Source organism: Lathamus discolor, chromosome 12, assembly GCF_037157495.1.
Source record: "Lathamus discolor isolate bLatDis1 chromosome 12, bLatDis1.hap1, whole genome shotgun sequence".
Classification (NCBI taxonomy): domain Eukaryota; kingdom Metazoa; phylum Chordata; class Aves; order Psittaciformes; family Psittacidae; genus Lathamus; species Lathamus discolor.
The window spans coordinates 966,012-989,696 of record NC_088895.1 but is presented as its reverse complement, the minus strand read 5'-3'; the positions used below and the strand labels follow the sequence as shown (position 1 = coordinate 989,696).

The 23,685-nt window shown below is 43.6% G+C and overlaps 1 long non-coding RNA gene across 2 annotated transcripts; it reads left to right on the top strand.

Annotated features, from left to right (window-relative positions):
• The first annotated feature begins 443 nt into the window (after window positions 1-443).
• LOC136021004 (uncharacterized) lies at window positions 444-22,161 on the top strand. Of its 2 annotated transcripts, XR_010615629.1 has the most exons (4): window positions 444-622; window positions 11,472-11,652; window positions 13,407-13,504; window positions 19,956-22,161. It is a non-coding gene; the product is annotated as an uncharacterized LOC136021004 (long non-coding RNA). The 2 variants fall into 2 exon arrangements; XR_010615630.1 differs by lacking the exon at window positions 13,407-13,504.
• The last annotated feature ends 1,524 nt before the right edge of the window (window positions 22,162-23,685 follow it).

Here is a 23,685-nt window from a genome sequence, read left to right as displayed (position 1 = left end):
CAATGTTTGAATTTGGTGGGACAGAAGCCACCCTGAACAAGCCATCTGGGACTGCTGAGGTCATGTTTGGCCTTGGCTAGGTCCCATCACTTCTATCACCTCTTGCTGCCACTTTGCCCAGGTCAGTGTACAGCTGCCCCTGGAGCTCAGCAGGGAAGCAGCATCTCTGAGCTGGAAGGCAGAAAAGAGCATCTCTCATCACCTTGCAGCTAGTCCTGACATGGTGAGCAAACAGAGTCAGCAGGGGCCAATCAACCACTCCACATCCATTTCTGCAGCACCTTCAAACGTTTCCATTTATTCTGCCCCAATGCAGAATCAGCTGTGTCAGCTGAAATCACTGATGACTGGAGCAGATGAGGAACATGCTCAGGGTCAGGAACTGCTGAGCTGCAGTTTAAAAGGCTCTTACCACCTTTCACCTCTTCTGTTTTTGCAAGCAGTCCAAGCTGTACAGGGCAAGCAGCATCAGCTTGCTTGGAGATGCTGATTCTCCTCTGTCTTCATGTTCCTGGGTGGCTTCCAGATGTACCAGAGGGGCTCCCAGAGGAATGCCTGCCAGACAGCTCGTGAATTAGAGACTGCAGCCCGTCTGAGAGCATGGATATACCCTCCTGCTAAGGTAACAGTCCCTGCAGGGCAGTTTCCCTGTGTCTGGAGGTGGTTGTCTGGGTGTCGTGCTGTTCGCCATGCTGAAGTGCTGCCAGTTTGAGGCTGTCACAGTTGTTTTGTCATGCAAACAGTCCCTGTTGCCTGCCTGTCTCACCTTTCGTTTGGCTGCCTGCTCTATCTATGCACTGGAACTTCTTGCAAGGAAACACTTCACACCCACCAATTTAATAATCCTCTTGAATATGGAGTGGATTCTGCCTGGGCAGCCTTACAGATCTGCTTATGAATAAATTGTCTCTGCTTTGTGAGACTAAATACATCTGCATGCTCTGGAAACACTGGTAATTACATTTGAAATGTAATCATATGGTAGAGATGGGAGGGGATTGGTTGCCATTGTGATTTATCTGTTTCTCATTAAAAAATGAGTTTATTCCGTCCTCTCTAAGTTGATGACCACTAGTGGGGGTCTCCCTGGTGTTTGGTAGTATCATGGTGGTTCCTGACAAAGAATGTCTGTTCTTCCTCACTCTGCTAGGATCAGCATTCCCCTGGCATTCTTCCCAGAAGAGAGCTGTAGTAGCGAGAGGTGTAGCTATCAGTCCAGCCATACATACACAGACTTCCAAGGACCTTTTCCTTCTCCATTAATCTGTGCTCTTCCCTCTGATGGCATACACTTACATTTTTCCTATGCACTATGATCAATCCTGTATCCATTCCCTTGTATGCTGAGACTTGAGGGCCACTGGTACTGCCTGGTGCAAAATCCTTCTTGGGGTGTCCTAACTGTGGGGTAATGCTGATGCTTCCTCTTCTGTACAGCAAGCCCAGCGAGCAGAATTTCATCTGGGCAACCCCTCAGTTTCTGTATGCACCTTCCACTTGTCCTCTGCAAAGATGAGTCCAGAACTGGCAGGAAGATATAGCTTCCAGTCACTTTACCTTCCTAAATGGCTCTTAGCTTTCTGCCCTGCTGGCTTGCTCCTGTTGGTTTGTGACATCATAGAATCATTTAGGCTGGAAAAGACCTTCAAGTTCATCAGGTCCAACCATTAACCTAACTAAGGGAGTCCCTCTGGCCAATGGAGATATGGTCAGAGTTGAGGGCTTTGGCACTCATCCTAAAGGAGGCATTTGAAAAAGTTGGCTCACATCCTGAAATGCTGTTTCCCTCCTTGGATCTCAAGGCAGCCCACAGACTAGTTAAACTGTAGATGTTTTCCTGATAGACAGCTTAAATTAGGAGAAATTAATCCCATCCTGAGTGCCCACGATGCACATGATTTCCTCTGTCTCTATGCAACATGAAATCTCCATAAAATCTTTCCACATGGAATACAGATCACCCCAGGCTCTTCTACCTCTCGCACACAGAGCCACTGAGTATTGATTCGGAGAAAACTCCAGGAACAAACTTGCCAACAAAGTTTTCAAGCTGACAAACAGGTATTCTATTGCAGCAATGGGAGACATGGGGATAGCTCCTCCTAATGTGTGTCTCCGTGTTGCTACACAAGCCATCCTTATATAGTCCCTGGGCATACGTACATTGCATCATTTTTCAGAAAGTTCCCCGCATGCGTACAGAATTGTGGTGGTGGTCTCTGAGGGTCGTTTACTTCTTCCAACAATCTTCATCACTTCTGGCAGCCTTTGGAGCATGCACAGTAGATGCTCATAGCAGTTTAATTGGTTCGTTAGCACCAGAGACATAATAATCCTCCTATCCTCCTACTTATCAGTTAATTTAACTGTAACCCATCCTGGACAGCTGCCATTCCCAGATACTCCTTATCCCTGTGTCCTGTTCTCCTAGACTGTTATTCTTAAATCGTTATAGTTGACATGATTTTATCTTGTACAAGAATTCTCAGTGTGTTCTCTAGCTGCAATCTATTTTTTTTCTATGTATCCTACACCTCAGTAATTTTCCATTGCTACTGTTACAAAGCCATCAAACTTAACATTACTTAAAACTGATTCTAAAGGTTTATATATTCCATTTTGTAATTTTGTGCCCCCATTGTCTCAGTATCAGTGACTCAGCTTCTCACCTGCAACATGCATCCTGTTAGTCTGAATCACTCAGCTGAGGCATTGGTCCCTGCCCATGCCATACACCTCTGACCCAATCTGCTTTGCATGATGTGGGATCTTTGCTCAGATCCTTTGATAGGTGATTTTGCACTGAGGGTTTTGGAGGGTAGTTCAGCTACTGGATGATTCATTCCCTTGAGTCTCTGGTAGGTGCACTGGTCAGTCTGTCTGCACATCACAGATGGAGATCTTCCTTCCTTTCTCCCCTTGGTTCATCGCAGGCTCCCATTCTTCCTGCCGGTTGTGATGGTATTTATAAAGTCTTAGTCATTTTCAGACACCAAAGAGCAGATTACAATCTCAGTCTGAGTTCACTGCAGGGCAGTTACTCTGATGTTGCTGCGGTGCAGCGGACACCAGGATTAGACTGAATATGTGGCCATTGGAGTAGAGCAAGCAAAGATAATCACTGTAAGGGGATAAAACAAAACAAAAAGGAATGCAATAAAGAAACACACCAAACATTTTAATTTATCTAAAGCAAATATGTTTGTTCTCCTGTTTGCTGAAGCAGGTCATGAATTATGATTGGAAAACAAACACAGTAACTAAAGTCATATTAGTTGTTCTTTCATTTCTATTTATGAATGTGTATTGGAAGAGAAACATGATAGGAGAAATAATGAATATGTGATATTTTTCTTTTTTAAATTAATGGTTATGTATTTCGGTGTGGATCATCTATCTTGGTCTGGCTTGCTGTACAGGAGCAGAGTACCTCACAGCTAAACTTCACTGCTCCACCACAGCAGAGCTATAACCCTTGCTTCCATGGAATGGAAAACTGAGGCACGGTAATGTCAAGGGGTTTATATCTGTGGTGAATGGAGTTCAATCCTGGTGGTGGCTGGTCACAAGTGGTGTTCCCCAGGGCTCTGTACTGGGGCCAGTTCTGTTTAATGCCTTCATCAGTGATCTGGATAAGGGGATTGAGTGTACCCTCAGTATGTTTGCAGATAACACCAGGTTGGGCAGGGGTGATGATCTCCGAGGACAGGAAGGCTCTGCAAAAGGAGCTGTACAAGGTGGATCAATGGGCTGTGGCCAGTGGTATGAGGTTGAACAAGGCAAAATGCTGGGTCCCTGCACTTGGGCCACAACAACCCCATACAACATTCCAGGCTTGGAGAAGAGTGGCTGGAAACCACTCATGCGAAAGGATCTGGATTGGTGGTTGACATCCAGCTGAACACGAGCTAGTTTGTGCCTGGATAGCCAAGGCCAGTGGCATCCTGGCCTGTGCCAGAAATAATGTGGCCAGCAGAGAAGTGATCATCCCCTGTACTGGGCACTGGAGAGGTGTTTCTGTAAGAGGTGACTGAGACCATGCCCCTGTGGTGGTACAGAAGGGATGTGCACAGATATGCCTGAGGGAGAGGAGGACAGCACAAAGCTGAGAGGAACCAGTACGATGATGACTGGGGAATTCGGGATGAGGAGCAAAATTCAAGGAGCAGTGAATTGGCAGTGTCAGTGTAACCTCCTGGCTCAGCCATGTCTCTGAAATAGGAAGAGGTGGTGGGTGGCATCCATCTGATGGCTTTTGCTGCCTCCTCTGTGGGCCATGGATCAGTCTTTCCAGGTACACCCCAGAGCCTGACTTCACGTTGTCCTAATGGAATCTGTTTTGAATAGCAAAGCCAGATTCTGGATCTACCTGCCCCATTACAGTCTATGACAATGCTGATTGGTGGGAGGCCAGAATGGAGACATGGTCCTTGCAGCTCAGCAAGAAAGGGCAAATGAAGATAGGTGAGATGGCAGAGTAAGTGGAAGAAGGAAAGTCAGGATACCTAGGCACACCTGGGGCCTCTAAAGGCTCAAGAGGAAGAACAACCAGTCCTGTCTTTAACACCAGGATCTCTTCATACATCTTGGATGCAGCCAAGATTCTGCCACCAATGCTGCTGCATTCCATATATTTCTGAGTGGAATCAGGCAGACAGGAGGCAATGGATATGTGTCTAAGGATTCAGCATTGTGGGCTTGCATGGTGACTGTAGAGGATGAGAAGAATGGGAAGGAGGAAATAAAGAATGGGGTATGAACTGGGAGTGAGCAAGCACATAAAGGAGAACAAGGGGAAATGTAGAAGGGAGAGGAGAAGAAATGCAGAAGGCAGGATTTTTGCTTTTCTGACTGCACATGAGATATGTGGGAGGATGAGTAATGTGCCATGGTATGGTAATGCAGGGGCTTAATGCGAAGTTGAAGTGCAAATACAATAATGACAAAAGTTAAGGGGAAAATAGGGTTTTCCATGTAAAACTGATGTTTCTTCATAAACCTTTATTTATCTTAAAAAATGAAGAGCAATCTCTGAGCCATGTAAGAGCATTTATCACCTTGGAAGGTGAAGGCAGGAGGATGTGTAGTTCCCTGCCTGGTTATTCACATAAATTGCATTCAGATTAGTACTAAGCCCACCTAATGTGTTAGTTCTACAATCTCAGACAAGCACTAGCCCTGCACTTGTTTTAAAAATGAGCATATCTTGCAGCCCTGATGCCTACAGAACTGCAGAGGAAGAATTGAGTCTTGTGGCATATCGGGCTTTGTGTACTGTTGGAAACAGGGCTATACACATATTTAAGACAAAAAGCAAGCATATGTGTGATTAAGAATTTGGATGGTTCTGTGCTATGATTCTGGTAGCTTTCAAGCTTCTGTTTGTCACTGATACTGGACTAGGGTAGACAGAATAGTTGTCTATGTAATACAAAGAATCAGATCACTTTTCCTGTCTGAACTACATCATTGTCTTGTCCAATTTTATACACTCCCCAACTAGCTCAAGTTTTTGAGCTGTCCTTCAGGTCCCAGCTAGGGATTACCTGTCTCTGCTACCATCTGTAACACAGGTGTCTAAAGCCTGCTCAAAGAATTGAAACAAAACAAGGAAATAAAACAAGTATTATACTAAACCATTTTCAACGGTGTGAAGTCGAACGCTCAAAATCAAGGAAGCATCAGTTTAAGGATGCCTGCAAAATCTTCATTTAGTTATCCTGTGTGTATGCATTGCAATAGTCTTAAATATGTGATCGCTTCTCTCTTTAGGCAGAATACCTGCCTCGTTCAGTGCACAAAATAGACTCGCTTGCTGAAAGAGCAACTCTTCAATATTTCATGTAGTCTCATCGTTCAGTGTGTGGCTCGATGCATTATTTACTGCAGACAACACTGAATACAGAATTATTAATTTCTTACCAGGTTTTTCTCTTGTGCTTTGCCATAGAATCTTCCTTCTTTACAAAATCTGACTGTATCTTCACAATACAGTTGAGGGATGAATCAATGCTAGTGCCCTCATATTATCAAGGGGGGAGTGATGCACATGTAAGTATTAAAGTCAAAATAATCCAAAGTTTCAAATATTTTTTAGTTTCCATTTGAATTATCTGGCATGGCTTTTTTTTTGGCACTTGGATATTTTTAGTTATGTGTGTTTTCTATGCTGATGTTGGCTGCAGCTCTGTGGTTACTAGTTTTGCTCCTGCAGAAGTATCTATCTGCATGGGCTTAATCTTACTTGCTGTGGGTGCTTTATCAGTAGAGAGATAGGTGATAGAGCCACTGGTGTTTACAGCAGGATTTATCTCTCCTTAAAATAGATATCAAAACCAGATCCTATTATCTTACCCTTAATGTGCCTGCTTCCCTTCACAAAAATAAAGAAGCCTAAGGCAAAGAGCTGAGAGTTAGACGACCAATTGTGGATTCAGTATTGCAGGTGAATTCCATACTTAAACAAAATAAGTAAGAAAGCATCCCAAGCAACACTGCAGCCTTATTTTTGCAGAAGCTGGAAGCTTGGTGAATGAGACAGAGGCTGGCCATTTTGGGGTCATGATGGGAGACCATTACTCTGGAGGGCCAGATTCAGCTCCTGCTTCTGCTATTGAGTTTCTATATAGAATCATGGAATGGTTTGGGTTGGAAAGGACCTTAAGATCGTCCAGTCCCAACCCCCCTGCCATGGGCAGGGACACCTCACACTAAACCATGTCACCCAAGGCTCCATCCAGCCTGGCCTTGAACACTGCCATGGATGGAGCATTCACAACTTCCCTGGGCAACCCATTCCAGTGCCTCACCACCCTCACAGTAAAGAATTTCTTCCTTATATCCAATCTAAACTTCCTCCTGTTTCAGTTTGAACCAGGTGGTGCTAAGGGAACATCCCTCAACCTTTTATTAAGCTTTTTCGGTACCCACCTTCTATGAAAGTCTTTTCTTGTTTTAAACATCTACAGATCAGTTTTGTCTTGACTTGGTCTCTGCAGGGTCCCTTCACAGCCAGTGATTCTCCAATATTTCCTTCAAAACAAACCTCCCTTTTAAAACTCAGATCCCAGATGAGATAAAACAGAAGGTGAAATACTATAATTTCCCACTGGGCAGAAACTGCAGATGTTGCCAGAGGAATAGGCAGTGGCAGACTTTAAGCAGCACAGCCTTGGCTCACTTCAGTGGCAGCAAACCTGTCCCTGCCCTCAAAGAAAAGAAACCGGATCTGGGGGGGAAAAAAGCAACAATTTGGGAAAGAAAAACAGCAGTCATCACCTTGTTAAAGTTCAGGCATGTACTCAAGAGGATTGAGACAATGTCAGAGAGAATAAATCCTGGCATTTTGTCACTGTTCTATGGTTGAAGGAGATATGTTAAGCATTCATTGAAGAGAACGTTTTAATATAAAATGTATGGCTTTTGACTTGAAGAACCTTTATGCTATTTAGTTTGCTTTTGTGTACTGAGAGACTTTTGTCCAAGTTAGCTGCGGAATGAGCCTGATAACTTGTGTTTAACAAGAGCATCATCCAGAAGAGCATCGTATTTTATCTGAATAGGTGGGGTCTGGATTTCTGGCCCGTCAGGAGTGTCTCCCACTAATACTTTTATTCCTAATTTCAATCTGTGCAACTTTCCCTTCCAGCTAATGGTCACTTTCTCTTTTACTTTATGGAGCGTATTTTAACATCCTTCCTTTGGAGGCTGTTTATACACCACGTAGCGAGTAATTTCTCGGTCTTGTCAATGTTTTTTGGATAGTCAGAATGTATTGAATTCCTTCAGTGTTTCATAAAACCTCATTTTCTGGCCTTCACGCAATCATATTGCTGTTCACTGTACTACCTTCAATTTTTCACTTGACTAAATGCACTATTCCAACATTAGTCCCACCGTTGCCTTGTAAGATGTAAAATAACTAACTAATCCCTTGTTTATCTATCTGAAGATCACATACGAGTGTCTTTTATCATTGCACTGGTTAGATCAAATTGAAATCTTGTGTTTTGAGTGTGAAAGAGCTAATGGCAAATAGCATAGAGGGTTCTACTCCTTGGGAAGGGCTCCTGTGGCACCTCACAAAGCTACAGCCATTGCTGACGTAGTAACAGTAATGTTAATGGACTGCCCCGCTGGTTTGTCATGATTTGGACAGGAAGGTTGTCACAAGTGCCTGACTTCTTTTCACGCTTGCCAAACCTGTTGATATAGTTTTTGTTCCTATTCATACTTCATCGTCATGAGGTGCTTAATAATGAAATAAGGCAAACCTACCTCTGAGACACTCTAGGGCTGGCTTGGAGGCAGTGATTGCCAAAAATGTTCCAGTCTTGAGAGGGGTATCCCAGCAAAGATAGCCAGCATCATTTGCAGGACTTTACAATGTGTTTTGTGTTGTGTTTTAATCTCTTGATTTAGAAATTCTTCCTAATTAAGAATTCCTGTAGAAGTTAAAGAGATAAAATGATCAGTAGGTACTAATATGTCTTTAATGATCACATAACTTGGAACAAGAGCTTCCATTGATCTGCTTTTTGGTACTGACAAGATCTTGGCTGAAACCAGAATGTGGTTCAAAGGGCCAGCTCCTCTTGTCTCTGGGAGCTGTGTTAGTGCCTGGTGTGCTTCTGCCACATGTTCCTTCACAGATCATGTAACATTGCCCAGTACTTCAGAGCAAGGAAACAAAAGTCACAGCTAACTTGGACTCCAGGAAGAGATCAGGGCAGATGAGAGGGCAGGCTCGTGTCCTAGGTTTCTTCTTGTCCTGGGTTCAGCAGTAGCAGTCAGTTTTTCTCCTTAGTAGCTGGTGCAGCGCTGTGTTTTGAGTTTCAGCTTGAGAACAGAGCTGATAACACTGTTGTTTTTAGTTGTTGCTAAGTAATGTTTACTCTGACTAAGGACTTTGTGAGTCTCGTGCTCTGCCAGGGACGAGGGGAGGCCGGGAGGAAGCAGAGACAGGACACCTGACCCAAGCTGGCCAAAGAGGTATTCCATACCACAGCACGTCATGCCCAGGATGTAACGGGGAGTTACCCGGAAGGGCATGGTCTCTCTTCTGGGGGTTGGACTCGTTTTGGCTGGTGGTGTCATATTCTCTTCTCTTGTTATTTTCTCTTATCAATATTATCATTGGTGGCAGCAGCAGTGATTTGTGTTATACCTTAGTTACTGGGCTGTTCCTATCTCAACCTGTGGGAGTTACATTCTCTCAATTCTCCTCCCCATCCCTCCTGGGGTGTGGGGGCTGTGGCAGAGGAAAGAAAGAGGGAGAAAGGGGGGGAGTGAATGAATGAGCTGCATGGCTGGGTTTAAGCCACGACACTTCTGTAGCTGGGAAGTTCTTGTGAGCTATTTTCTCCTGTTCCTTAAGTGTGGACTACAACCTACAGATCAGGAAAAGGGGGCAAAGCAACCTAAAAGTGCCCAGAGTTAAAACTGCAGGGAAGATTCCAACAAGCTCTATGGCAAAGATTTTTACCTTGAACCTGAGAGCAAGAAATGCTGAACTTTGCAATAAAAGTTGTTAATACCACTCTAAGTGCAGTCTTATCGCAGGTTTAGTGCCAAACTTACCTGCTTGCACATGTTTCTCTGCCCAGAATCTAGAGGGTGAGAGGAAGGGAGAAGGAAAGGATATACTCTCAGGAGCCAGATTATGAATCAAGAGAAATTAATCCTTCCTGAACTTGGCAGGCAACCAAAGGAAGCTCTGAAGTAGAGGATTCAAATAATAAATGTTAGTCCATTATAGCTGATGGAGATAATTTCTTTGGTGTGATGTAGCCATTTGTTCTCTATGGACTCCCAGCTGCTATGGGTAATTTTGCCTTAAAGGATATGGGAGTATTGTAAATAGATTTGACTCAAGTATCGTGATCTAAAGCTTTTTCTACTCCATAGTATGGAAGGCATTAAAGACAGTTTACAGGGTATTGTTAAACTAGCATCTGCTTGGAGGATTTGTCTCCAAGCAGATCTTTACATCAAGCAGCCTCCCTGTAATGGACCTGCTGTAAATCCTCAAACCTTTGCTATTACATGACTGTTGAAAAAAAGTATGGTTGGTAAGGCTGTTGCAAGACATTCTCCTCAGTGTTTGGCCATATGTCTATGTGGTGGACACCTCGCTCTCCTGCTGTGCACAGCATTGTTTAAACTCCTCAGCTTGTTGTAGAACAGGCATTAGCCCCAAAACCTGGAAGCACAGAAGACACCAAGTAGGAAACAGAGTGTGCTGGGTACAAATTCAGGCTTGATTTTCACAGTAAGGACAGGAAAACCCACTCTGAAAAGCATTATTTGCTGCTGCTGATCACCTACTACAAGAACCTCAGTGTTTCAGAATGGTCTGACAGTGAGTGCTCTCTTTCTTAGTGGGGGTTTATGTATGCTAAAGGATAGGTGTAACATTGGAGGAAGCTTCTGGTTGCCTGCAGCTGAGACCTTAGTACTTCACAGCCCTCAGTGAAGCATGAGCCTGCCCAATCTCATTTTGAATACAAGTAGGCTTTCCGTCATGCACAACAAGCTACCTGTTTTATGCAGAGAATCTCCTTCCTTATGTTTGCTTTGAATTTGCCATCTGATAGCTGACTGCAACTGGCTACAGAAGAGAAAATGAACAATTTCTACATTTATTTCTTAGTTGGCCATTCCCTTCACCTCATGCTTTTATAGATATTTACCCCACTTCTCCCTTCTCCTACCCAGATACCTGTCTTTCAGGATGAAGAATCATAATGTATGTGGTTGTTCCTTGAATGGAAATCCCTTCCACACATCTGTGACTCAATCTCATCACATCTGTTGCCCTTTTCCCTTTGGTTTATTATTATTGTTATTTTAGGGTTTTTTTTCAGGTTCTTGTGCATCCTTTCTGAGGAGGGGATCAGAACCACACAAAGTGGTTATCAGGTGCTTGTACTGTTTATGCTTCCTGTTACTGTCTGTTGTTGTTGTAATGATTTCTAACATCTTTTTGTCACTAATTTAACTTAAATTAATTCCAGTTGCCACCACCCTTACCTGTGAATGCTGATAATTTAATTACCAACCTGTATTCCGTGTTTTTAACAGTTATTTCTTCGTGCAAGAATGTTCCCTCTCATTCTGTGGTAGTTCTAACTTTCTTAAGATTTTTTGGTGGAAGACTTTGTAAAATGGCTTTAGAAATGCAAATGCACTATCAGCTGGATCTCCCTTATCCCTATGTCTAGTGACTTCTTCAAAGAGTCACGCTAGACTGTAAAGCATCATTTCCCTTTACAGAACTGCATGCACTCTTCCCCATTATGCTTTATTTATCCATGGATGCTCTTTCATATTGTAGTTTCTATCAATTAGCCTGGTACAGATGTGCTACCAGTCTGTAGCTTCCCAAACCTTTACATAGGAGCCTCTTTAAAAATTGAAGCTGCATTAGCTGCTTTGAAGAGTCTTGACATTGAGACATTTTTACATTTCAGCTTGCACACCAGATATTAATTGAGCCATTTCACAGTGGAGTTCCTCAGGTGCTTTTGGAAGAATATCCTTTGGTCTTGGTGATTAGTTAATCCTTCTGATATACGTCACGATCTCCTTCAATATCGGAATGATCCTCTCGTGTCCCCTTACAATGAAAGAGTAGCTGTGACCTCTTCCATGGTAAGAACGGAAAACATTGTATTATTATTTTTTGCTGTGCACTTATTTATCTAAATTTTGGTTACCTTTCTGCATTTCCAGTACCTTTTTTGTCTCTCTGTTTAGTCATGCTGGCTTCTCTTGGTCTTTCTGATGTCCTTTGGGTGAGTGAAATGCATTTGCTCAGAGTCCCAGTGTGATTATCTCTGGTTTCTACAGCATAGATGAGGATTTTACTTTTCCAATTGTTCCTTTTATTCTCTTTTAAAGACAAGACCAATAATAAGGAATAATTTCCACTTAATGTCTATTTTTTAAGTTAAACGTATTGTATTGGTTTTCTTTATTTTTCTTATCCTGACTTATAAGCACTTTGTGATGATTGTTGTAGATGACTTTCTACAGTAACATACCACTCAGGTATCATGCATTGCTTGCACTGCAACGAAATTAAGAGCTAGTTTTCCTCTTGCAGTTACTGATTTTTCCATTTCATGTGGCATCATGATCTAATGTGAAATTTATCCAGTACACCTGAGTAAATAAAGCTGAGAGAGAACGTTACCAATTTATGTTACTTTATTGGTTTGAGTCTAATTCCATTCACTGTAAGACTAGCCTGAACAGTAACAAAATGTTTTCTGATATGCTTCTGATAGTAAGACCTGCTTGTGGCTATGGAAGAATTAGGGTCTTGTAGCATGTAGGAATTGCTCTTAGCTAAGCTAAGGCCAGCAGTCTTGAGCACAGAAGGCTGAACAAAGTAGGTAAAAGTCCTTGTCTGATTCTATTTTTGACATGAGATTCTTTTGAAATAGATCCATTTTTCCATTGCAAAAGCTCTACTGTTAGAAAAAGGGTAGACAGGGTTGCAAACATACTTGCCAGGACAGCTCAGCTTGCTATATATACAATACAGAATATATATGAAACAAATAACTACAGTCATCAAACAACAACCAGTACTCCTTCTATCCACTTTTCTCTAGTGCAGTGGCAAGGTGAGTCACGTATGGACTCATATTGCCCATTTCATTTATTACTCCAGCCTGACCCAGATGCTGCTCTACAAGCTTTCCTAAAATTTTTTCCCCTTAAAATAATTCAAGTTTCTCTCCCTCACTGCACTATTCAGAAAGTCATTCAAAGATATGGGTTTTTTTTCTGCCTTCTGGTCTAAATTTATTCATAACCACTTCAATCTTATTCTGGCATTGCTTTCTAACTTACTTTTTTCTTTTTGTTTCTTATTTACAACACACTATTTTTTAAAGAACCATCGTATTGTCTCTGAGACATTGTTTTGCTGGGTTAAATAGGTCTGTGAGCTTCTGAAGTCATCGTAGCCAGAGACAGAACAGCAGTACCTAAGAGCCACTGAGATTGTCTTCTGCAGCATGTAAAATAAGTGGTATCAGAGCACTGAATTTCATGTTGGAGACACGACTGATGTCTAAATAACAGCAAATCTATACCAGTTCTTTATGATCCTCGAGTATCCTCCAGTTATGCATTAAAGAGTGTGACCCACAATTGCTAACCCTTTGTTTTATCGTTCTATCAAAACAGACTTGATGTTATTTAATTGATTGGTTTTCTTTTGAAAATCAAGTGTCATTACCTTTAATGTCATTTATAGTGTATGTGGCAAGCAGTTCCACTTACAATCAGTATCCTAATACAGTTGAACTGTTGGGTGCTATACAGACATGAAAGACTGTGTTGTCTTTGTCCTGGGTGTTTGCATGGCGATTATATCCTGTCTCTTACTGCAGGGTGACCCCCAGCCTCCTCCCTGCTATGGCTGAAGGATCTTAAACCTGAGATACAGCTCTCCTGTTCTTGTACCTGGGACCTAATAATTCATTTAGCTGTAAGTCAGTCTAAGGTTTCATTTATTGCTGTAAAGCTTCTAGGGAGTCGAGTGCATCTATGAGTGCTCAGGAATTCTTTGTGTCCTGGGAGATATTGTTTCAAATGAATGCCTTTGCAAGCCTCAGTATGAGTTCAGCCTGCAGTCTAGCATGAACTGTGGTTACATTTCAAGCTCAAAGCACCACACAAATTAAGCAGGAAAATGGGGGTTGGATGCCACTGGCAAAAAGAGAACCCTGAATTCCTTATTGGTGTGAAGTTCATAATGGTTTTCTTTTCTATTTGTACCATCTCTCCCCTCCTCTCCTTCCCCTACCCCATTGTCAACCCCTCCTCCCTCTCCTTGCACAGTAGTCTGGATGGGATGCCGTCCATTGGGCAGAATTATTTATGAGAGTTCTGCAAATGTAGATGTACTGTTTCCAGCTAATAGAACTCAAATCACTTGCACTGCACCATTAGAGAGGAAACCTACCCAAGTAAATTATATACAGGCCATAAATGGAAGCAGTTGTAGCGTTTTTATGACTCTATAAAACTCTGGAAGTTTATTGCTATTGAACAAACATGTAATCTGATTCTTAAAGCTGAATATTAGAAACAAATAGGGTCCAAAACCTGCGTTTACCTTCAGACCTATTGCCATGCTGGTCATACCATGGGAATTGTTTTTCAGTGGCAGCTTTTGAGAACCATTAATAAATCCAGGACTACTTTCTACAAGATCTCCTTGCTGGCTCAAACACAGAGCAATAGAAAGGTTCAGTAGAGCAGAGAAGTAACTCCAGTTTAATATTCTCTTTGTCTATAAGGAGGTCCTGTGAAGATTTCAGTAAAGAGCTAAAAAGCAAATGTGTTTTGGACTTAAGTTCAGCATTCTGCTGCCTGTGAAGAAACAGAAGTATGGGGGTTTTTCTATTTCATGAAGAGCATGCTGTTATTGCATAAATAAGCAAATCCAGGCCAAGATGGAGTGTTTAAAGTTGGGGTTGTTGACCTGATTTACTATATTTGTAAGCCATTGGCAGTACAACTGTTTTTTCTAAGAGTTGGTGAGATTCATCTGAACAAAATTGTATGCACAACTGTGCCTGAGCTGAGCTATGCCCTGCAGGGGTTAGTGGGACATTGCTTCTATGGAGGCAAGACAGTGTGTGTGATAAAAAGCTCTCTGATTCATGATTTTCTTTTTCATGCCTCTGCCCCTTATTGTTGTTTTGACTTGCACCATTTCTGTTTGAAGACAGCCTGGCCTTTCAGTGGGATGAGTGAGCATGAAAAGATTTAAGCTCTTCAAGGTCTATGTCCTTTCTTTGTTTTTCAGTGATACTCAGGGCCTGCAACACTTGGGTTTTGTGCTTATGGACTACAGGTTTCTGCCAGGAGTGCTTTCTCTCTGGGAGCAGGGGAAGGTATAGACAGCAATCAGGCAGCATCTCTGAAATGTTAGAGGAGAACTTCTGCGCTGCAGAGTCCTGAATTCTCTGTCCCTATTTGACCCTTTCTTTGTGACTGGATGATTTTATTCCCATGGCATCCTGTTGCTCTGGAACCAGAGTACATTGGGTTTGCAGATTGTTTGGGCAGGACAAAGGCACATCAAGTTAGGGAATGAGAATTATGTTCCTGTAGAAATTATCTCACAGCCTTGGTAGGGGAGGGTGAGGAAAAGAAAAGGTAGGGACAGCTATTCGTTAGAGTACCTTCACTCCTCTGGTGTCTAGGATGGAGGAAGAACATTGGATGAGTGGTAAAGATCTGGCAAAGCTGAAGGCCTGTTGGAGTGATGGTGGGTGTACACAATGTGGTATGCGTGCCAGAAAGGCCTGGAGTGGGAAAATGCAAAGGGTTGTAATGTAGCTGTTGCACCCCCATGCACTACAAATGAATTGCTGTGAACCCTCTTGAGGCTGGAGGCTATAGGTGGCTCTAGTAACATCAGTCTATACGTAGCTAAAATCAAGTATAATTTCTTCTGTTTCCTTTGGAAAAAGAGAAGTGCTTTTCCTGCTTAAATGCTCAGATTGATAAAATGTAGAGGAAACTTCAAGTCTTTTTGAGATGTTTATGTGTGGTTGTTCCACGCATTCGGTAAGAGCAACAAGAGACTCATGAAGGCCACTTAACTGTCTGTTATTAGATGTGTCTTGGGGAACCTCTGGAGCACCCTGCAGAACCAGCATTGTGGCTGGACAATTGCTCCAGCATCTGCAGGGTTATAAATCTCTCCCAAAATAAGGAATTTCAGACTTACCAGTAGTGGTAACAATCCATAAAAATTTAGTAGTAGCAACAGTAAGTAAAGTACTGTGATGCTGGTAGTAAAAGAGAACCAAGATGAAGAAAGCTGACTTGAAAAATCATTTCAAGTTTAGCTATCACCAATAATGAGCCTCAAATACATCACTGAAGAGAAACTCAAATTGATGAATAAGAAAATGGAAAACTTATCCGAGCAGGGCATCGGTTTTCCTCATCACGTGTGATATAGCAGAGGGCATCAGTGACTCTGCTCCAGCCAGCAACGTCCTCCCTCACCCCTTATAACTGTAAGCAGCATCCATGTGCAGCTGGATGTGGACAGCAGCTGGAGAAGCTAGGTGCTGTAGATGCTCTGTATGTGGCTGGTTCTACCTCTCAGCTCCGGGTCACAGCTTCAGAGTCTACAGATAAGTCCCTTACTGAAGAACCTATTTAATTTTAGAGACTTTTTCCAGGAACTTTTCTTTTTGTGCTACCAGCACATTATGAAATTCACGTGGTGGCAGCTGTTAAACCTAATGAAACCCACCACAGGGAGGAAAACAAAGCATCACCTACAGAAAGAACAACTGGGGATCATGGATAGATGTAAGTGGCTGAGAATACTGCATTTCCAGATGATATGGCCTTTTTTTATCAGTTCACTGTGGGGAAGATGAGAGAGAACTGGGATGAATGAGGCCATGTGACTCCTAATTACAAGAGAGATTTTTCAGGGTAGCAGATCCTTCCCAAAGGAAATACCTCCAAATAGCAAGGATGGATGAACTGTCCTTGCATGGGATTAACAGCAAGGAGAGCATGGCAACCACTTAGAGCAGAACTATGATAAAGGCTCAGACTAAAGGCAAGCAGGAAGTGAAGTCACAGATAGATCAGGGAAAATACAAGCATTGCGATTCAGTCACTTTTGTGTGGAAAGCAATAAATACAAAAGGTATGTGAAAGAACAGTGTTTGTCCTCTTGAAATTAGGACAAGTGGAAGGGAAAGCTGTAAATAATCTGGATGTGGAGCTGCCCACAACCTTTGTAAAGAATGAAACCCATCAATGCAGGCAGGGACCGAAGGTGTCCAGATATGTCCAGCAGAGGATCCACAATGTGAATTCAGCTGATCGAGGCTGTCAGGATGCCTGCAGTAGAGAAAGCATCTGCCAGGCATTTGCTATCTAATTCTTAAAACCCGTCACCAACTGTGTTACCACTGGGTTGCTGAACACATGGAGATACAAACTCAGCAATATTGATAAACAAGTGTTAGACTAGGGGAAAGCAGCCTTCTTCAAGGACAGTCCAAACACCACTGGCATAACTGGGGCATTGAAAAGGAAGCTGTGAAACAGAAGGTGTTATCATCTAGGGAGGATAGGAGTTGGTACTCACAGCAGGGTATGGAGGAGAGAGGATAGGGAGGAACAGCCGTGTTGATAGGATTTGGGCAGGATGCAGATGGAGTCTAAAGCCATGTTCTGCAGATGGATGTTAGAAATAGACCCCGATGCAGCCTACAAGACTGCTGGAACACTTGGCACTGGTTGAAGAGGGACTGGCAAGTCCCCAATTAGAGTCTTTGCTCCGCCTGTGGGAATTGCGCAGAGAGAACAGAAGCCAAACAGCAGTGAGAGAATCTCAGGTGAAGTCCAGGTCTGCATCAACACAACTGCTGAACCTTTAAGGAACAAGCTCTTTGTTTGCTGTGCCTGGGGACCCATGTCTAGGGAGAGGAATATCATGGACTCTCTGCTTGAGAATGTGTTCAGAAACAGTGGGATGATGAGTTGTCCTGTCAGCTGAGGGTTTGTCCATGTTTGCCAGGGCTGTCTATATAGGTGACCAGCACTTGGTTCCGAAGGAGCTCTCTCACCACTGGAGCAGGTGCCACAGTGATTCACAGGCATCCAGGCTGCCAATGGTGCAAAGGAAGAGGGTCAGAACTTCCTAAAACCAACAGTAGGAGTAAAATGACACAATGGCTGCAGGTAAAGTGAAGTAGGTGAGAACTGGGGCCCCTTCCATTGGATATCTGCTGGCCAGCAGGAACTCTTTCTGAAAGATGAAGCACCCTGATGTTATTTGTAGGCCAGCCGAGAAAGGTAATTTCTTCCACTGATGGTCATGTAAAAACACAGACACTGGTGTAAGCAGTCTCTCCTTTTCTTCCTATCCTGTTTTTTCATCCATGTAGATCCAGGGAGCTGAAGGGACTTTTGATAGTAAATGTGAATGCAGAACACTCTTTTTGCCAAGCCTGAAAAGTGTCAAATCTGAACCGCAGGCAGATACCGCCTGCAATGTCTCTGAATTTCCAGAACAGAAAGACGCAGGACTCCAAGCTTGGCCACTCAAGGGCAGCGAGCCATGAAGAAGGCCTGAGGGCCAGGGACTAGCTGGGTAACTCCTCTAGTGGAAGATGTCCCTGCCAGTGGCAGGGGATTGGAAGTGGATGAGCTCTAAGGTCCCTTCAACTCAAACCAGACCGGGATTCTATGACTGTGTGCCTGCCGGGGACATAGGAAATCATGAGTTTTAACCAAGGCTTTGCAAGGGCTAACAGTCCTGGAGACCTAGGCAGGCAAACAATTCAGCTTATTAATTCTGTGAAGGGGGAAACTGTGTGGTATTGGCATGAGGAGAGAATCTACCCTTATATGATGTTATTACCAGAAGAATTGCACTGAGTGGTGGTGGTCAGGTTTCGAGGTTCCAGAACTCCACAAAGACTGTGCAGGATAACAGGGAAAATAAAGATTGCACAGGTAGAGACAGGTTAGTACAGAAAGCATGTCTTGAGCCTAGGGTCTGGGATTCCCTAGGAAGCTCTAGAGTAATCATGTGGGATAATATATGTGAACAAACTTGTTCTACCAGGAAAGCAGTCTGTCTATCTCTCTGGTGGCTGATTAAGCTCTCAGTTGTAAATATTTACGCTACTTCTGTGCAGCTAAGATTTGAAAGCAAAAAAGCTATGACACAAATGGGCTGCACTTGGCCTGGAAACTGAAACCAAGTATGGAGATAACAGCATATGGAAGTGTGTAATAGATGCTGGCAGCAGTGTTGGCAAGCGCATTAGCCCAGTGAGGTCACGGCTGCAGCGGTGGAGGACAAGGTCTGTGTATGTGAGGGTGGCAGAGTGGGCTGGAATGAGATGGATCCCTCCTATATGAGCTTTCCATGGGCAGATGGTGAGAAGGCAAAGATTACAGACACACCTGCAAGAGCCCTGCAGACTGATCACATTAGTGATGCACGAATGTTTGTGTGCATAGAGGCAAGCATGACAGGAAGGTGTCTCTGGATGGTGGTAGCCTTAGGTTGGCTGCCTGGAGAGAAGTGGGGCTGTCCCAGGGTGGCTTGAAACCAGGAAGAGGGATGAGAGACAGACCAGTCCATGTCAAATCTCTCTTCACAACTGGGAAGATGAAGTACCATTCACTTTTCTTTGGCCATTCTGTCTTCATACTTGTCTAAAAGAGGTGATGGTGCAGGATAACCTGTGGTATCTTTCATCATTGTTCCCTGAGGAGACAGCTATGCCAATCTGTTCCATTCTATGACAGCCTCAAGGTGTTGGAGGGTGGCAGTTTTGCTCTGCTAATGATGCAGCTTTTATGCTGATTTTTGGCTCTGTTAACCATCATGTACTCCAAGGGACTGGAGTCATCATGGTGTTCACCTGCTGAAAAGTAACAGGTAGTACTGGTTGGGGAAAGAGTGAAATATTTCTGTAAATTTGAAGTGGAGTCTCATAGAGGACTTTGCTTCAGTCTCACTGAAAATCAGAGGATCCTGATGCCGTGTTCCACTGAGAATGGGTTGTAGGCTTGCCAGGGATTTTAGCACTTTGGATGGTTGCTCTTGTAGTCAAAATTTATCTCTTTCTTGAACAGAGGATTCATTTCAAGTCCTTGATGAAGAGCTGTCTTGGTATCAGTGGGCTTTGTGTTAGCACTTGGGTTCAAGGCAGAGATTAATAAGCATGGCCCTCATTAAAGGAGCCTCTCTGTTGTGTGTAGCTCAAAACTCCACTGGCTGAATTGGGCCATTGCCCTTGACAGAAAAGTTTCCTTTCCTTGAATTTCATTTTCTTCCCATGTTTTTACCTGTTTACAGGGAGTCGCTGACAGTGAATGAGCTTTGTGATATCAATTCTTTTTTTTCTAATTTTTTTTTTTTTTGTGAATAGGAAAGTCTTATGTAAAGCTGCAAGGCCATGGAAAGCACTGTTATGAATAATCTTTGGGAACCTTGGGGTTCAGTAACATCCCAAGCTTGAAGCTTCCGGGAGAAGATGAAACCATCCTCTCCTGGAATGACCACCACAATTATTAGTTTCTGCTCACCCTAAGGGGAGAACTCCACAACAGCCTTGAGCTCCTTGCGGACTTGCATTCCCTTGGGTGTCCTTGGCCCACAATAGCTGCGGATGATGAAAGAGATGGGAGAGGACTGAAGCAATTTTTCCTCATCTTCTACAGGAGCTGGATGCAAAGAGTTGACTGCATGTGTGGAGGATGTAGAGCACGTCAGGACCTGAACACTGGGAGGTGTTGAAGGAGCTCAGTGTGTCTGTGCCATGTGAGCTAGGCTTCACTTGCTGAGGAAACTACTGTAGCAGAGAGCATAGGTGCTATTTTAGCTTCTGTGAGGTATACGATTTACCTGCCAAAACCTTTACTTTAAAAGTGAGCAATACATATCATTAGAGCACTTACGTGGTTTAACAATCAGCTAACTGACAAAACAGTCATCATCAGGGAATAATCATGTAATGATGCTCTTTCTAGGGGGTTCTATTCCTTTACTAGTTTGTATTATTCAACACTGATTTGGGAAAGACACCTAAAATAGTTAAGAAATTCAGAATTAACACAAAGATTGGAATAATGGTATGTAATGAGGATGGCAGATCATAGATACAGAACAACTAGGTTTGAATTGATGGTTAGATGTAAAGCATAAGTATAGAGACAAGGATCATCTAGATGTCTTTACTGAGGAGGTCTTTCCGTCTGCCATCCAGACCCAAAAGTAGAAGAAAGTAAAGTGTCTCACTCTAACAGTTTATGGTGCATTGCTGTGCCTGCTGGGGACTCGAGCATCTAGGAAGCTTGCTTTCCAGCTACTGCCACTCCATGTTTCCAACCTGAGAGCTCCCAGCTCCTCAGGGTCCTGAACTCACCCCAAATTGCAGGTATGGAAAGATTTTCCTCTGAGCTGTTTCCAGAGGAGCAGTATTCTCCTGCTCACAGGAGTTATCCATCTTCTCTCAGCACAGCCAAGCTAAATGAACTGACTTTATCCTAGTGAGGAATTCAGTTCTTGATTACAAAATTGGAAACACAGTGGGAGTCCTCTGATGCTGGTGGACTAAAATGTAGTCAGGCTGGCTCAGGGAGGTCTCTGACCTCCTTCACTGTCTGCAGAGAGAGGAGACCCTCCAGAAAGCATCCTGGCCAACCTTAGACATCAGTCTTAGGGTAGGATGGGCTGCTGTGGAAACACTTCTCTCTCCACTGACTATACAGAAGGAACCCAGACAGCTCAAATGAGACATGCAGCTTTTCAACAGTGAAAATGAATCCAGTTCAAATGGTGAAATCAATCTCACTCAAAAGTAAGGAGGTGAAATGGAGTGTGAGTTTGTTCACCCATGGCTGTGGCAGGAGATGATTTAGATGGGGATGAGGTGATCCCTGAGCCCTGGCCTCCTGCCAGGCTCTGTCTTTCCCTTTGCCTCTGTTTGAGATGGAGTCATTCTCCTTTCAGCTCTCTCCCTGTTTACCATATTTCTCAATATTTTATCAAACAGGGATTTAACACTGCAAGTCCCTCCATCCTTTGCTCTCTAGTCTGTAGGGCTTTTTCCTCCTCTTTTGTTTCAGGGAGTTTCAGGGAGCTCTGTTATGAAACACAAATACGACAAATGAGTGTTCGGTCTTCTGTGGATCTGATGCTTTACCCTGCTACATGATTAGTGCCCTCCCTTTTGCATTAACCAGCCTTTTCTAAGACTCAAAACATTCCAGGACTGCTAAAAAACTTTGTCAGTTTTGTAAGCAGAAAAAGCATAAACTGCTCATTAGCTCTTTCATGGAAGGTCACACATGAAATAATATTAATATTAGGGTTATCACACCAGACAAGCTGAGAGAGGTGATGCTGCTGCAGCTCCATGCTCCAGCGCCAACCATCAGCAAGGCTCAGCATGGATTCCCAGTAGGCACATGAACATAAACATGTGTATAGCACATATATACACACACATATATATAAACATGTACATATTCCCCTGGATCCCAGTTTTTGGCACCTGGACATATGCAACCCTGAGGCCACAGCCTCACACCAGTTGCTAGTACAGCCTTCACTTCTCAAAATAAAGACCCTAACCCAGGAAATGAGTTAGAAATGGCATTTGATACAAAGGACAGACTGCACTGATCAGTTGCAGGACATGGCCAGACAAGCATACAGACCAGCCCTCTGTTTATTCACAACTGGGCCTTTTTATCCCCTTATTCCTCTGTTTCCCCAGAATTTTCCTCCCCAAATCACCTAGATAACCTTTTTCCCCACCTTTGGTTCCTCCCTAAATGCTGCATAATTAGTTGTCTGTTCAAATGCTCTTCTCCTTCATACCATGGTGCATCCCACCCCTCAGTCCCAAAGGTGCTTTGGCATTGACTTATTGTGGTGGGTTTCGTGCCTGGACCAAAGGGCTGAGACAGCCCTGTGAGGGGCCCAGGGATGGTGTCCCTTCCCCTGAGCCCATCATTTATGTTCCTGTCTGCCTTCGTCCCCCTGTGCTCCTCTGGGTTTGTGGAGATGAGCCTCATGGGCTAATGGCTCCTGTGATGGCCTGGGAGCAGCTGGGGGTGTTATTGGTGTTATTTGGGCTCCCTCCCCACCCCCGCTTTGTCTCTCTGTGCCCTTTTCTGGGGATGCAGATGAGTTTTTTTATCACCTAAGCCAAAGACTGCCATGAAGTGTAATCTTGGCATCCAAGTACATTTTCCCTTCCACCCTCAGCCACCTTCTGTCAGTTTTTTAATGATGCTCCTTTTAGATGATGCGGCTCCCTTTACCCTGCTGTAAAAATGGAACTTTTTTGCCTTTGCTCCTCACAGAACCACACATCCATTCTGTGCAAGTCTCATTGGATACCTTACAACAGATTTTTCTGCTGGTTGTGACCTGCTTAACCTTTAATTCCTCCTTTTAAATCTTTTAACCTTTTTTCCAGCTCCAATACAGTTGTGAAAGATGGTAAGGAAGGTGGAAATTGGGCCCTCCATGCCCTTTGAATTCACCTTCTCTGCAGAAGGAATGTGGAGGTACAGCTGATCTGGTAGGGCTTCTTATGGGAGTCATTATTGTTGTTCGGCTAGAAAAGATGAGGAAGCTGAAGCAATTCATATGTAAGGAGGCAATCTATTTTTATACAAAAATATCTATTACTGTGTGCTTAAACTAACCCCTTATCATTTATGTTCTCTTAAATGAAGGAGATCAGTTCTGGGAGAAAAAGGCAGGCAGAAACACTGGAAGGTTTGAGGTCTGGAAGGGCGAATCTTGTTCTTAGATTTCTGAAATGGGTATCTGCAGAGCAAGGTCTGAGAAATGAAGCAGGGCTGGTAAAAGCAGCTTGGTGCAGCCATTTGGTTTTCGTACATCAGTGCAAACTGGAAAGGCTTCAGGACTGCTCAGCCTCCTGCAGCTCATCCTAGGGAGGGCATTTAAAAGTGTCTTCCCAGCAGCAGGTCTGGAGGGTGCCCACGGGGAAGGGCCCAGGGGCAACATAGCATGGTCAGGAGTGTGTCATGTCTCTAGCGATGCTCCTGCCCATTGCCCAGGGGCTTTTCTCACTGGCAGGGGATCCAGCAGGCAGAAACTTGCCCTCTGCATATGTCTGC